Genomic DNA, 12,959 nt, shown 5'->3' on the forward strand with positions numbered 1-12,959 from the left:
AAAATATGTATACATCAAATATAAATGACATACAGTATATGTGCATGGACTCAAGTGTTTTGGTTTAGTAATGCTTGCACTCCTACATTTGAGTTACGAGGCTCCCCACTGCTAATTACATTTGAGTTACGAGCCTCCCCTCTGCTATTTACAGTAAGATCTGATCTTACTCGCTGGCATTAGCTTTGATTGTGCAACCATTGGAAACCCTTAGCAGCAAATACTGTTTGTGGTTGGTTAAGTTAATTTAGAAGATATATACAGTTACAATATGATAACATCACATATATTGTACACCATTTAATTTGTCTTCACGTCATGTGAAGTAGGAAGAAGCAGAAATTATTTCATCCTAACCCTTGTCCACTTCTTAGCAAATGCTAACACGTTTGCTTCCTGTTGTCAGTTTGTAAGACAATTTACGTAATGAATGCTAAATACAACAGTTATTGTCATAAATATAACAGTTATTGTCATAAATATAACAGTTGTTGTCATAAATACAACAGTTATTGTCATAAATACAACAGTTATTGTCATAAATATAACAGTTGTCATAAATACAACAGTTATCTTCATAAATACAACAGTTATTGTCATAAATATAACAGTTGTTGTCATAAATACAACAGTTGTTGTCATAAATACAACAGTTATTGTCATAAATACAACAGTTGTTGTCATAAATATAACAGTTGTTGTCATAAATACAACAGTTGTCATAAATACAACAGTTATTGTCATAAATACAACAGTTATTGTCATAAATACAACAGTTGTCATAAATACAACAGTTATTGTCATAAATATAACAGTTGTTGTCATAAATACAACAGTTGTTGTCATAAATACAACAGTTGTCATAAATACAACAGTTATTGTCATAAATATAACAGTTATTGTCATAAATACAACAGTTGTCATAAATACAACAGTTGTTGTCATAAATATAACAGTTGTCATAAATACAACAGTTGTCATAAATACAACAGTTGTCATAAATACAACAGTTATTGTCATAAATATAACAGTTATTGTCATAAATATAACAGTTGTCATAAATACAACAGTTGTCATAAATATAACAGTTGTCATAAATACAACAGTTATTGTCATAAATATAACAGTTATTGTCATAAATACAACAGTTATTGTCATAAATACAACAGTTATTGTCATAAATATAACAGTTGTCATAAATACAACAGTTATTGTCATAAATATAACAGTTATTGTCATAAATACAACAGTTATTGTCATAAATATAACAGTTGTTGTCATAAATACAACAGTTATTGTCATAAATACAACAGTTATTGTCATAAATATAACAGTTGTCATAAATACAACAGTTATTGTCATAAATATAACAGCTATTGTCATAAATACAACAGTTATTGTCATAAATATAACAGTTGTTGTCATAAATACAACAGTTATTGTCATAAATATAACAGTTATTTTCATAAATACAACAGTTGTCATAAATATAACAGTTGTTGTCATAAATACAACAGTTGTCATAAATACAACAGTTATTGTCATAAATATAACAGTTGTTGTCATAAATACAACAGTTATTGTCATAAATACAACAGTTATTGTCATAAATATAACAGTTGTCATAAATACAACAGTTATCTTCATAAATACAACAGTTATTGTCATAAATATAACAGTTGTTGTCATAAATACAACAGTTGTTGTCATAAATACAACAGTTATTGTCATAAATACAACAGTTGTTGTCATAAATATAACAGTTGTTGTCATAAATACAACAGTTGTCATAAATACAACAGTTATTGTCATAAATACAACAGTTATTGTCATAAATATAACAGTTGTTGTCATAAATACAACAGTTGTTGTCATAAATACAACAGTTGTCATAAATACAACAGTTATTGTCATAAATATAACAGTTATTGTCATAAATACAACAGTTGTCATAAATACAACAGTTGTTGTCATAAATATAACAGTTGTCATAAATACAACAGTTGTCATAAATACAACAGTTGTCATAAATACAACAGTTATTGTCATAAATATAACAGTTATTGTCATAAATATAACAGTTGTCATAAATACAACAGTTGTCATAAATATAACAGTTGTCATAAATACAACAGTTATTGTCATAAATATAACAGTTATTGTCATAAATACAACAGTTATTGTCATAAATACAACAGTTATTGTCATAAATATAACAGTTGTCATAAATACAACAGTTATTGTCATAAATATAACAGTTATTGTCATAAATACAACAGTTATTGTCATAAATATAACAGTTGTTGTCATAAATACAACAGTTATTGTCATAAATACAACAGTTATTGTCATAAATATAACAGTTGTCATAAATACAACAGTTATTGTCATAAATATAACAGCTATTGTCATAAATACAACAGTTATTGTCATAAATATAACAGTTGTTGTCATAAATACAACAGTTATTGTCATAAATATAACAGTTATTTTCATAAATACAACAGTTGTCATAAATATAACAGTTGTTGTCATAAATACAACAGTTATTGTCATAAATATAACAGTTATTGTCATAAATATAACAGTTGTTGTCATAAATACAACAGTTATTGTCATAAATATAACAGTTATTGTCATAAATATAACAGTTGTCATAAATACAACAGTTGTTGTCATGAATACAACAGTTGTCATAAATACAACAGTTGTTGTCATAAATATAACAGTTGTCATAAATACAACAGTTGTCATAAATACAACAGTTATTGTCATAAATATAACAGTTGTCATAAATACAACAGTTATTGTCATAAATATAACAGTTGTTGTCATAAATATAACAGTTGTCATAAATACAACAGTTATTGTCATAAATATAACAGTTATTGTCATAAATACAACAGTTATTGTCATAAATATAACAGTTATCATAAATATAACAGTTGTTGTCATAAATACAACAGTTATTGTCATAAATATAACAGCTATTGTCATAAATACAACAGTTATTTTCATAAATACAACAGTTGTCATAAATATAACAGTTGTTGTCATAAATACAGCAGTTATTGTCATAAATATAACAGCTATTGTCATAAATACAACAGTTATTGTCATAAATATAACAGTTGTTGTCATAAATACAACAGTTATTGTCATAAATATAACAGTTATTTTCATAAATACAACAGTTGTCATAAATATAACAGTTGTTGTCATAAATACAACAGTTGTCATAAATATAACAGTTGTCATAAATACAACAGTTGTCATAAATACAACAGTTATTGTCATAAATATAACAGTTATTGTCATAAATACAACAGTTATTGTCATAAATATAACAGTTGTTGTCATAAATACAACAGTTATTGTCATAAATATAACAGTTGTCATAAATATAACAGTTATTGTCATAAATATAACAGTTGTTGTCATAAATACAACAGTTATTGTCATAAATATAACAGTTATTTTCATAAATACAACAGTTGTCATAAATATAACAGTTGTTGTCATAAATATAACAGTTGTCATAAATACAACAGTTGTTGTCATAAATACAACAGTTATTGTCATAAATATAACAGTTGTCATAAATACAACAGTTATTGTCATAAATATAACAGTTGTCATAAATACAACAGTTGTTGTCATAAATATAACAGTTGTTGTCATAAATACAACAGTTGTCATAAATACAACAGTTATTGTCATAAATACAACAGTTGTTGTCATAAATACAACAGTTGTCATAAATACAACAGTTGTTGTCATAAATACAACAGTTGTTGTCATAAATACAACAGTTATTGTCATAAATATAACAGTTGTCATAAATACAACAGTTATTGTCATAAATATAACAGTTGTCATAAATACAACAGTTGTTGTCATAAATATAACAGTTGTTGTCATAAATACAACAGTTGTCATAAATACAACAGTTATTGTCATAAATACAACAGTTGTTGTCATAAATACAACAGTTGTCATAAATACAACAGTTGTTGTCATAAATACAACAGTTGTTGTCATAAATACAACAGTTGTTGTCATTTACCATGAATTGATTTAAGTGGACCCTGACTTAAACAAGTTGAAAAACTTGTTGGGGTGTTACCATTTAGTGGTCAATTGTACAGAATATGTACTGTACTGTGCAATCTACTAATAAAAGTCTCAATCAATCAATCAATAAATACAACAGTTATCATCATAGATACAACAGTTATCTTCATAAATACAACAGTTATTATCATAGATACAACAGTTATCTTCATAAATACAACAGTTATCATCATAGATACAACAGTTATCTACATAGATACAACAGTTATCTTCATAAATACAACAGTTATTATCATAAATACAGCAGTTATCTTCATAAATAATTACGTCTGTTATGATTTACATAATGAGATGAATAATATGTAATTATTAATCAATTCAAGACGTTTATCATAAATCTTACTTGTACTTTGTAAACACTTGTTTGAACAGTTTCTTGGCGTTCATTGTTTATTAATCCATTCCATCATTTCATTCATATACTAAAGGTCTTAAGTGTTGTACATGCATACAAATCATTTAAATACATTGTCCCCTCTTAAGGTTATATTTCTCTTTTGTTGAAAATAATTGTTTGGGTATCAGGTTATAATTGTCTTTGTACATAATTTTAGCTGTAACCAAATCATTGAATTACAATAATTTTGATTCAATAAAAAAAGGTTTTTGCGTTTTCTTTATCCAACATTATTTATTATCATAACTGATCTGTTTTGTAACACGGTTTAGTGAATGTAGTGAACTTTTTTAATTATTTTTAAACAATAACTCAGACATGGTAACACTGACAAGCAGTAGTGAATTTTGCTTTGTTCACTATAGAAATATTTCTTGTTTATATTTACATGATTTCCAATTCATTTTATCTATTACTAAACCCCCAAAATTTCATTTATTTAACTCTGTCAATTTCCACTCTGTTTATTGTTGAAAACACAAACAATACTGACTTTGAGTCTTTTTTAAATGTCCTCTAGGTCAGTGGTCCCCAACCACCGGGCCGCACAAGAAATTAAAAAAAAAAAATTAGTAAATCAACAAAAAACACAATATATACATTATATATCAATATAGACCAGGGGTCACCAACGCGGTGCCCGCGGGCACCAGGTAGCCCGTAAGGACCAGATGAGTAGCCCGCTGGCCTGTTCTAAAAATAGCAGCACTTACCAGTGAGCTGCCTCTATTTTTTAAATTGTATTTATTTACTAGCAAGCTGGTCTCGCTTTGCCTGACATTTTTAATTCTAAGAGACACAAAACTCAAATACAATTTGAAAATCCAAGAAAATATTTTAAAGACTTGGTCTTCACTTGTTTAAATATATTCATTAATTTTTTACTTTGCTTCTTATAACTTTCAGAAAGACAATTTTAGAGAAAAAATACAACCTTAAAAATGATTTTAGGATTTTTAAACACATATACCTTTTTACCTTTTAAATTCCTTCCTCTTCTTTCCTGACAATTTAAATCAATGTTCAAGTAAATGTTTTATTTTTTATTGTAAAGAATAATAAATACATTTTAATTTGATTCTTCATTTTAGCTTCTGTTTTTTCGACGGAAGAATATTTGTGAAATATTTCTTCAAACTTATTATGATTAAAATTCCAAAAAATTATTCTGGCAAATCTAGAAAATCTGTAGAATCAAATTTAAATCTTATTTCAAAGTATTTTTAATTTTTTGTTTTATTTTTTGTTTTGTTTTGTAAAATCTAGAAGAAATAATGATTTGTCTTTGTTAGAAATATAGCTTGGTCCAATTTGTTATATATTCTAACAAAGTGCAGATTGGATTTTAACCTATTTAAAACATGTCATCAAAATTCTAAAATTAATCTTAATCAGGAAAAATTACTAATGATGTTCCATAAATTATTTTTTTAATTTTTTCAAAAAGATTTGAATTAGCTAGTTTTTCTCTTCTTTTTTTCGGTTGAATTTTGAATTTTAAAGAGTCGAAATTGAAGATAATCTATGTTTCAAAATTGAATTTTCATTTTTTTCGTGTTTCCTCCTCTTTTAAACCGTTCAATTAAGTGTAAATATCATTAATTATTAATAATAACATAGTTAAAGGTAAATTGAGCAAATTGGCTATTTCTGGCAATTTATTGAAGTGTGTATCAAACTGGTAGCCCTTCGCATTAATCACTACCCAAGAAGTAGCTCTTGCTTTCAAAAAGGTTGGTGACCCCTGGTATAGATCAATACAGTCTGCAGGGATACAGTCCGTAAGCAGACATGATTGTATTTCTTTATGAAAAAAAAAAATCAGGCCACACCAGGAGAGAGTCTGAATTGAGTCTGATCTTTTTAAATGTGACTCCAGCCTAATATGACTTGTTTGCCACTTTTACGTCATCTTTGGTACATCCACGTCATTTGTGTGCGCGTGCAGGAGAACACATCACAACATGTGCTTTCGGCAGCACGTTTCAGGGATCAAAATGAACTTTTCAGTGCACATTTAAAAGGCTATATGGAGATATTTACATACTTTGATTCCCAAGACATAGACATTGTTGAAGGACTGGAAATGACATGTACGCTGTGGCTTATTTGCTTGCATGTTACGTACGTTTTTTATGTAAGTGAGATGAAAAATAAAGCTCTCAAATAAAAAAGTACCAAATATAGTACACTATACGTATATATATATATATATTTTCATTTTTTTTCATGTTAAAAAAACACTCATTTTGAAGTAGTGGCGGCTTTTATTTTGCAAAGTAATAGTAGCGACTCCCTTGTTCATTTATGGAATCTGGTCAATGATGTCAGGCCACATTAGGGCTTCTTTGAGGCCTCTGTGCATTTTTAATGGAGTCTGATCAAGATCACATTTAACTTGTGAACGAAGCAGATTTTGAAAAGATCAGATGTTGTCCACGTTGGCCTGCCGTGTAAACGTAGTCTTAGAAGCAATGAAGTATTACATTTAGGAACTACTGTATGATATCAAACATTTGAGGACTTGTACCACTTAGAAGCAATGAAGTATTACATTTAGGAACTTCCGTATGATATCAAACATTTGAGGACTTGTACCACTTAGAAGCAATGAAGTATTACATTTAGGAACTACCGTATGGTATCAAACATTTGAGGACTTGTACCACTTAGAAGCAATGAAGTATTACATTTAGGAACTACCGTATGATATCAAACATTTGAGGACTTGTACCACTTAGAAGCAATGAAGTATTACATTTAGGAACTACCGTATGATATCAAACATTTGAGGACTTGTACCACTTAGAAGCAATGAAGTATTACATTTAGGAACTACCGTATGGTATCAAACATTTGAGGACTTGTACCACTTAAAAGCAATGAAGTATTACATTTAGGAACTACCGTATGATATCAAACATTTGAGGACTTGTACCACTTAGAAGCAATGAAGTATTACATTTAGGAACTACCGTATGATATCAAACATTTGAGGACTTGTACCACTTAGAAGCAATGAAGTATTACATTTAGGAACTACCGTATGGTATCAAACATTTGAGGACTTGTACCACTTAGAAGCAATGAAGTATTACATTTAGGAACTACCGTATGATATCAAACATTTGAGGACTTGTACCACTTAGAAGCAATGCAGTATTACATTTAGGAATTACCGTATGATATCAAACATTTGAGGACTTGTACCACTTAGAAGCAATGAAGTATTACATTTAGGAACTACCGTATGATATCAAACATTTGAGGACTTCTACCACTTAGAAGCAATGAAGTATTACATTTAGGAACTACTGTATGATATCAAACATTTGAGGACTTGTACCACTTAGAAGCAATGAAGTATTACATTTAGGAACTACCGTATGATATCAAACATTTGAGGACTTGTACCACTTAGAAGCAATGAAGTATTACATTTAGGAACTACCGTATGGTATCAAACATTTGAGGACTTGTACCACTTACAAGCAATGAAGTATTACATTTAGGAACTACCGTATGATATCAAACATTTGAGGACTTGTACCACTTAGAAGCAATGAAGTATTACATTTAGGAACTACCGTATGGTATCAAACATTTGAGGACTTGTACCACTTAGAAGTAATGAAGTATTACATTTAGGAACTACTGTATGGTATCAAACATTTGAGGACTTGTACCACTTAGAAGCAATGAAGTATTACATTTAGGAACTACCGTATGGTATCAAACATTTGAGGACTTGTACCACTTAGAAGCAATGAAGTATTACATTTAGGAACTACCGTATGATATCAAACATTTGAGGACTTGTACCACTTAGAAGCAATGCAGTATTACATTTAGGAACTACCGTATGATATCAAACATTTGAGGACTTGTACCACTTAGAAGCAATGAAGTATTACATTTAGGAACTACCGTATGGTATCAAACATTTGAGGACTTGTACCACTTAGAAGCAATGAAGTATTACATTTAGGAACTACCGTATGATATCAAACATTTGAGGACTGGTACCACTTAGAAGCAATGAAGTATTACATTTAGGAACTACCGTATGATATCAAACATTTGAGGACTTGTACCACTTAGAAGCAATGAAGTATTACATTTAGGAACTACCGTATGATATCAAACATTTGAGGACTTGTACCACTTAGAAGCAATGAAGTATTACATTTAGGAACTACCGTATGATATCAAACATTTGAGGACTTGTACCACTTAGAAGCAATGCAGTATTACATTTAGGAACTACCGTATGATATCAAACATTTGAGGACTTGTACCACTTGACGCTGTGGTCAAAGTTGGAAATGTCACAAAGCATTTTTAGCTATTCAACACTCTACTGCCATCTGGCCACTGAAGAGGATAGTGCACGCCCTGTATTTGTCATGTTTCATGTGTTAGGTAAACCGTGATGAATGGTGCCATGTGACTCCTTCCTCCTGTAGATGAGAATACATGTAAAGGTGAAATGTAGTCTTCATGTTTAACATTTTCTTTCGGGGTCTGCGTGGCAGCACTTCCTTTTTTGTTCTCAGAGTGCTCACATCCCTCAATGTACATTTTCCAGTATATATTAACACTTGCGTGTTTCTATTATCCCACAGTCGCCGTGACGACTGAGCTCCAGGACCGCGTGGAGGCGACACATCTGGAAGCGGCTCACATAAATGCTGAGAAATGAGATCAAGTGGCGAGAAGGTATTTAAAATCCCCCACTAAACACTTATCAGACTGCACACTCAAGCTGTTAAAACGTTAGTCTGCCGCCGCAAAGTCAGTCATTAGTGTAACGAGCACGAGGGGGACCACAATGAAGATGTCACATGGCGTCTCCGCGTGCGTTCCAATTTTAAAGCTGCACTCCTACTTTATCTGCCGCTTCATATTAGATTGACCAGCGCAGACAATGGAGCTGGTTGTGATTGTCAGGAGGGACATTTAATCTCATTTAATCCTCTGCATGTCTGCTATTTTGGTTTCCTGGATGATCAAGACAATGGCCACTTCATTAGGTACTCATGTAATAATAATAATTCCAGCTGCAAGCAGCGTTCAACAGCCCTCGCCGCCCCGCTTGCAGTAACATCTGCCCTGATGGACACCCAAAATATAACTCCTTTTTTTGTCACACCTGATGTGCCTGAAAATATGGGGACTTTTCCTGCATGGTAGGGACCTCTAAAAGGTGTCTAAATGTATTGAGGGAAAAACAGCAATTTTAATAGGGCCCTAATAAAATGAAAAATACTAAAATTGGGGCGGTATAGTGTAGAGTGGCCGTGCCAGCAACTTGAGGGTTCTGGGTTCGATCCCCGCTTCTGCCAACCGAGTCACTGCTGTTGTGTCCTTGGGCAAGACACTTTACCCACCTGCTCCTAGTGCCACCCACACTGCTTTAAATCTAACTTACCGTAATTTCCGGACTATAAGCCGCTACTTTTCCCCCTGGTTCTGGTCCCTGCGGCTTATACAAGGGTGCGGCTTATATACGGCCTGTTCTTCTCCGACACCGACAAAGAGGATTTGGGTGGTTTTAGTACGCAGGAGGAAGACGATGACACAATGATTAAAGACTGACTTTTCATATACCGGTAGGCTGGTTATTTTGATAACGTACATGCGAGCACTTTGTATTACTTTGCAGCGTTGTATTATTTGTACTCTGCACGAATGCTGTTCGCCATGTCAAAGATGTGAAAGTTTGATTGAATCATCTCTGAGTCATCTCTGTCCCGACAATCCCCTCCGTGGTAGCAGGAACCCCTATATACTACGCTAATTACACATCAAAACCCTGCGGCTTATAGTCGGGTGCGGCTTATACATGGAGCAATCTGTATTTTCCCCTAAGTTTAGCTGGTGCGGCTTATAGTCAGGTGCGGCTTATAGTCCGGAAATTACGGTAGATATTGGCTTTCACTATGTAAAGCGCTTTGAGTCACTAGAGAAAAATGCTATATAAATATGAATTCACTTCACACTTCACTAAAATGAAATGAAATATTAAAACAAAATAAGATCAAAAAAATTCAATGCATGTCAAACTAAATGAAGCCACTTCACACTGTAATCATTTGTAGCCATTAGGATCAAGACCTGAACGTGTGAAACCAAGTTAACGTCTGGTGGCGAACTATCAGATCGGAGTTTGGCGCCGTGCTGCGTCCACATCCTGTCTTTTGCAAAACATTTTTTGCAATTCATCTTCCCTTAAAGGCCTACTGAAATGATTTTTTTAAATTTAAACGGGAATAGCAGATCCATTCTATGTGTCATACTTGATCATTTCGCGATATTGCCATATTTTTGCTGAAAGGATTTAGTAGAGAAAATCGACGATAAAGTTCGCAACTTTTGCTCGCTGATAAAAAAAAAGCCTTGCCTGTAGCGGAAGTAGCGTGACGTCACAGGAGCTAGTATTCCTCACAATTCCCCGTTGTTTACAATGGAGCGAGAGAGATTCGGACCGAGAAAGTGATGATTACCCCATTAATTTGAGCGAGGATGAAAGATTCGTAGATGAGGAACGTTACAGTGAAGGACTTGAGAGGCAGTGCAGGACATATCTTTTTTCGCTCTGACCGTAACTTAGGTACAAGCTGGCTCATTGGATTCCACACTCTCTCCTTTTTCTATTGTGGATCACGGATTTGTATTTCAAACCACCTGGGATACTATATCCTCTTGAAAATGAGAGTCGAGAACGCGAAATGGACATTTAAAGTGACTTTTATCTCCATGACAATACATCGGTGACACACTTAGCTACTGAGCTAACGTGATAGCATCGTTCTCAAATGAAGATAGAAACAAACTAAATAAACCCCTGACTGGAAGGATAGACAGAAGATCAACAATACTATTAAACCATGTACATGTAACTACACGGTTAAAAATTCTCAGCCTGGTAAGGCTTAAAAATGCTGTTGCTAACGACGCTAAGGCTAATTTAGCAACTTAGCAACCGGACCTCACAGAACTATGATAAAAACATTAGCGCTCCACCTACGCCAGCCAGCCCTCATCTTCCCATCAACACCCGTGCTCACCTGCGTTCCAGCGATCGACGGCGCGACGAAGGACTTCATCCGTGGGTTTGGCGGCAAGCATCGGCTAGGCGTAGTAAGTAGTCCTTGTTGTGTTGCTGTAAGTATTGTACTTAGCCGCTAAGACACCGATCGATCCCACCTACAACGTTCTTCTTTGCAGCCTCCATTGTTCATTAAACAAATTGCAAAAGATTCACCAACACAGATGTCCAGAATACTGTGGAATTTTGTCGAAGAAAACAAGAGGTTTTTCTATCGGGTCAGATGGGGTCCAACCACTTCCGTTGCTTTTGTGACGTCACGCGCATAAATCATATCCAAAAAACCTCCCTCCCCCATTTACACTCATTCACACAAAAGGGTTGTTTCTTTCTGTTATTAATATTCTGCTTCCTACATTATATATCAATATATATCAATACAGTCTGCAAGGGATACAGTCCGTAAGCACACATGATTGTGCGTGCTGCTGCTCCACTAATAGTACTAACCTTTAACACTTCATTTGACTCATTTTCATTCATTACTAGTTTCTATGTAACTGTTTTTATATTGTTGTACTTTCTTTTTTATTCAAGAAAATGTTTTTAAGTTATTTATCTTATTTTACTAATTTTTTTTAAAAGTACCTTATCTTCACCATACCTGGTTGTCCAAATTAGGCATAATAATGTGTTAATTCCACGACTGCATATATCGGTTGATATCGGTATCGGTTGATATCGGTATCGGTAATTAAAGAGTTGGACAATATCGGATATCGGCAAAAAGCCATTATCAGACATCCCTACCTATAAGTGTAGTTTCTGTCATTTTAACCGTGACTCATTTGAACCAAGTCCCGAGTGGAAGTTTGTTAAAGTACAATCCCTTTTTCTTCGCCAGAAAATAGCCATAAACCACTGATGCAAAGTCTGGCGCTATACCACGCCCACATCTTATGGCGTAGGAAAAATGTGTTCTTCATTTGTCATCACCTATAAGTGTAGTTTCTGTCATTGTAACGAAGACAAAAACCAAAAATGGCCGACTTCCTGCTCATTTTCAGATATAGGTTCCTGAGACTTTTATGTGCGTCCCCACATGATAGACGTCATTTTCCTGTCGATACGTGGAACTGCTTGGAGGGGCTAAAATATTTTAATTTTAGAGGTGGCACTAGAGAGCACATTTTGAAGTTTGATTTTTCCTGGCACGTCTTTCATGCATGTTCAAGGCCTCAAAAAAGGCATCCAAAATGTTTAGAAGAAGGATAAAACTGCAATTTAAAAAAAAAAAGAAGCAATGTGCTCACGTCCAAGTGCTGGAGCCAGCAGGAGGGCCACAAGGGCCAGGAAGACAACACATGCTGGCTTTCT

The 12,959-nt window shown here is 33.0% G+C and overlaps 2 protein-coding genes across 4 annotated transcripts in view; one reads left to right on the forward strand and one right to left on the reverse strand.

Moving 5' to 3' along the window:
* Nucleotides 1–12,959, reverse strand: part of LOC133636390 (collagen alpha-1(IX) chain-like) — a 71,707-nt gene that overhangs the window by 31,834 nt on the left and 26,914 nt on the right. The gene's annotated exons all lie outside the window — the stretch shown is intronic.
* The window catches only part of LOC133635906 (protein FAM135B-like), a 185,947-nt gene that overhangs the window by 300 nt on the left and 172,688 nt on the right, over nt 1–12,959 (forward strand). For all 3 annotated transcript variants that reach the window (XM_062029353.1, XM_062029354.1, XM_062029355.1), the window contains exon 2: nt 9,157–9,250. The gene's annotated coding sequence lies outside the window, so the exon portion shown is untranslated. The remainder of the gene's footprint in view (nt 1–9,156; nt 9,251–12,959) is intronic.

This window comes from Entelurus aequoreus, linkage group LG20 (genome assembly GCF_033978785.1).
Source record: "Entelurus aequoreus isolate RoL-2023_Sb linkage group LG20, RoL_Eaeq_v1.1, whole genome shotgun sequence".
Classification (NCBI taxonomy): Eukaryota; Metazoa; Chordata; class Actinopteri; order Syngnathiformes; family Syngnathidae; genus Entelurus; species Entelurus aequoreus.